The sequence below is a fragment of the Cebus imitator genome, unplaced genomic scaffold, assembly GCF_001604975.1.
Source record: "Cebus imitator isolate Cc_AM_T3 unplaced genomic scaffold, Cebus_imitator-1.0 Scaffold318, whole genome shotgun sequence".
Lineage (NCBI taxonomy): Eukaryota > Metazoa > Chordata > Mammalia > Primates > Cebidae > Cebus > Cebus imitator.
This window is the reverse complement of record NW_016107633.1, coordinates 1,066,652-1,070,216: the sequence shown is the minus strand read 5'-3', so window position 1 is coordinate 1,070,216 and position 3,565 is coordinate 1,066,652. Positions and strand designations below refer to the sequence as shown.

At 41.3% G+C, this 3,565-nt stretch overlaps 1 protein-coding gene across 1 annotated transcript in view; it reads left to right on the top strand.

Moving 5' to 3' along the window:
• The window catches only part of LSM14A (LSM14A mRNA processing body assembly factor), a 27,744-nt gene that overhangs the window by 22,567 nt on the left and 1,612 nt on the right, over positions 1-3,565 (top strand). The window lies entirely within an intron of this gene.

Genomic DNA, 3,565 nt, shown 5'->3' with positions numbered 1-3,565 from the left:
TTTTACTTGTTTTTTGTTTAGGGTGAAATTTATTTGAGGACATTAGAGTAACTTCCATTTTGACTTTTCAGTAGAGGATATACTGTATGTGATTTTGACTTTTTGGCTGATGAACCTAAAAAGTTTTTTTCCCAATGGTTTTCTTCTCAATTAAGGAAGTAAGAGCTAGGTGTGATATTCTTTCTTGTCTTTTTATTATAGAACCATGGTTTCACATTTTATGGATGGGCAAAATTTTCCCCAAAAAAGTGTATTAGAAATTGACTTACACTTACTTGGTTTTTCATTTCTTCTCTTTTAAAAACTTTTTTTTTTTTGTAGGGGGCACAGTAGGAATTACTAAAGACACTATACAAAAAAGGACAATGTAGTATCACCTTTATTTCATGTTATAGAGAACACTTTTAACACCAAAAGTATCTGTCTAGGAGGTACATACTCTCAAAATGAAAGGCAAGCGTTAACATTTATATAGCATTTACCAAGTACCAGACATTGTTTTGTTTTCTGTTTTTTTGTTTTTGAGACAGAGTCTCACTCTGTCACCCAGGCTGGAGTGCAGTGGCACTCCAGTTTTGACTCTTAGTTTTGACATTTGTGGATAAAGAGTTGCACCACTTATTCTAAAATAGACCTTTTAAAGATCATTAAACTTTCAGAGTTGGAAAAATCTGAGAGGTCTGACCAGGTTAAAGCATAAACCTCTTCTGCAGTATCTCTTATATATAGGCTGGGAGCTTACTCTTCCCAAGGGCATCCATCCCACCCTAGGAATGTTATAATTGTTAAGATCTCACAGACACACAGAGTCTGCCTTTATCTTTGTCCTGTTTAACTCTACCCTTGTAAATGCAGAGAAAAATATACATGACTTCAGGATAATTTTTCAGACATTTAAAGAAACAGCTATCGTGTTTTCTTTGTGTAACCCGACTGTTATTTCCCTTTCTCTGAACACTCATTAACAGAACTTCCAGGCTGGGTGCGGTGGCTCACGCCTGTAATCACAGCACTTTGGGAGGCCGAGACGGGCAGATCACCTGAGGTCAGGAGTTTGAGACCAGCCTGGCAAACATGGTGAAACTCCATCTCCACTAAAAATAAATAATTAGCCAGGCATGGTAGTGCACACTTATAATCCCAGCTACTCCGGAGGCTGGGGCAGGAGAATCACTGAACCCAGGACTCAGAGGTTGCAGTGAGCTGAGATCACACCACTGTACTCCACCATGGGCGACAGAGCAAGACTCCGTCTTGAAAAAGAAAAAAACAAACCTTTCATTCAGTAACTCTGTGTGCTCCATGTGCTTACTAATACAAACATTTTTTTGAAGCCATGTCACACTATCATTTTGAGCCCTTTGTAAAACTCCTATCACGTATATTACAGGTGAAAATGCATTGTCGCTGGGCGCGGTGGCTCAAGCCTGTAATCCCAGCACTTTGGGAGGCCGAGGCGGGTGGATCACGAGGTCAAGAGATCGAGACCATCCTGGTCAACATGGTGAAACCCCGTCTCTACTAAAAAGTACAAAACATTAGCTGGGCATGGTGGCGCATGCCTGTAATCCCAGCTCCTCAGGAGGTTGAGGCAGGAGAACTGCCTGAACCCAGGAGGCGGAGGTTGCAGTGAGCCGAGATCGTGCCATTGCACTCCAGACTGGATAACAAGAGTGAAACTCCATCTCAAAAAAAAAAGAAAATGCACTGTCGTAGTTATCTGCATGCATCTTTATCCATGCTTCTATATCCTTGACAGATAGTTCAGCCTCTACTTAGGTGTTTGCAGGAGTGGTGAACTCAGCAAACCCTCAGGCATGGCCCAATGGTTAGGAGGCTCAGTTGTGATATTACACTCCCTGCTCTGACCTGTGTGAGGATCCCACTTGATACATTTGGCCTCATTCATCATTACCCCTTAACCTATCTGATTCAAGCAGGTTCCCTCATGGTTATTTCTCATAACATTGTGCTTGATTCCAACTCCATCCTCATTTTCTAAATATACATAATTCTTCAGATATGCCAGGAACTGTGTTGAGCATTGGCACTGACAGATGCAGGCCCACCCCTTTTGATGTTTACATTCTGGTGGGAGGCAGACATAGCTAAAAGTCAGGTGCCGCCTTTCACTTATCCTTTAAAACAGCCTTGTCCAAGTTTTGCTCTGTCTTCTCTTCCTTCCTACACTGATTTCCTCCTTTTTCTGACCTGTGGCTATCTGCTTTCTTTGGCACACATTTTAAATACACTCACATTCCCTATTTTTTGTATTTAGTTTTATTCTGTATCACTAGCTAGATGAGAACCTCTTGGCTTTAATGAATATGTATTCTACTTTTCTTTCCACCACAACATGCTGCTCAACATGAAGCCATAGTGGGCTTGAAGTAATCGTTTATCATGTTGATTAGGAATTCGCCACTCCAGCCTTCAGTGAGGCCAACGTCTGTCAGTATGGCTAGCCCTTGATTTTTCATTCCAGAATTGAATAACCCTTTCATCTGCCACTAGAACCCTGACCCCAGCAGACCTACACCTCCTAAATCATAAGATCATTTCACCTTGCACCTTTAAAGGTAGGAAATGGTGAGTGACCAGTGTCACATAAAGGAGATTTATCTCTGAAGATTAACCTCGTATCTGAAACATCTAACACTTCCTCCCAGAGATGGACATGGATGACATTTTCTGCAGCCTTCATTAAATTAGTTGGCTTTATTTTTTGTGCTGTATTAGCATGAGTCATTGTAGTTTGGGGGTAAGCATAAACGAGCTTGGTTGTTTAATGAAAACATGAGTAAAGATAAAATCATAAAGTTTTAGAATCCTTAAAAGAATCAGCCAAACTAGAATCTCTCCCCTACCACGCTCCCATTAGATGATAAGGGAACTAAGGACCCCAAGAAGTTAATTCTCATGATTGAGGTACAGTACAAGCTAACAAAGCCAAAACTCACTCTCTTGACTTCTGGCCTGATTTTCCTTAAGGATAATGTGGGAAATATATACCAGTGCAGTGGTTTACACATGTAATACTAGCACTTTGGGAAGTTAGGGCAGGAAGATTGCCTAAGCCCAGGAATTCAAGGTCAGCATGGGCAAGAAAAGATTCCCTATCTCTACTAAACAGTTTAAAAAATAGCTGGAGTGGTGGGATGTGCCTGTAGCTATTCAGGGGCTAAGGCAGGAGGATCACTTGAATCTGGGAGGTCTGGGCTGCAACAAGCCATGATCACACCACTGCACTCTAGCCCAGTGACAGAGCGAGACCTGTCTCAAAAAAAAGAAAAGAAAGAAATATAAACTTACAGTAAGTTTGGTTTTATGGTGCTTTTTTCCCCCCTCTTCTTTTTTGAGGTGGGAATGGAAATCAGGACTAGGAATAATAATGTAACCAGCTCCTGTTATGTATGCTGCTGTCAGTGAGGTTAAGCCACCATGGTGGGTGATAAAGATTGCATCTGTGTTTCTTCAGATGGGGTCCAAAGACATCAAGGTGTCTGAATGACTCAGCATGATATTCTCTTTCCTCTCCCCCTTTCATTTTCTCCTCTTTCTTTTT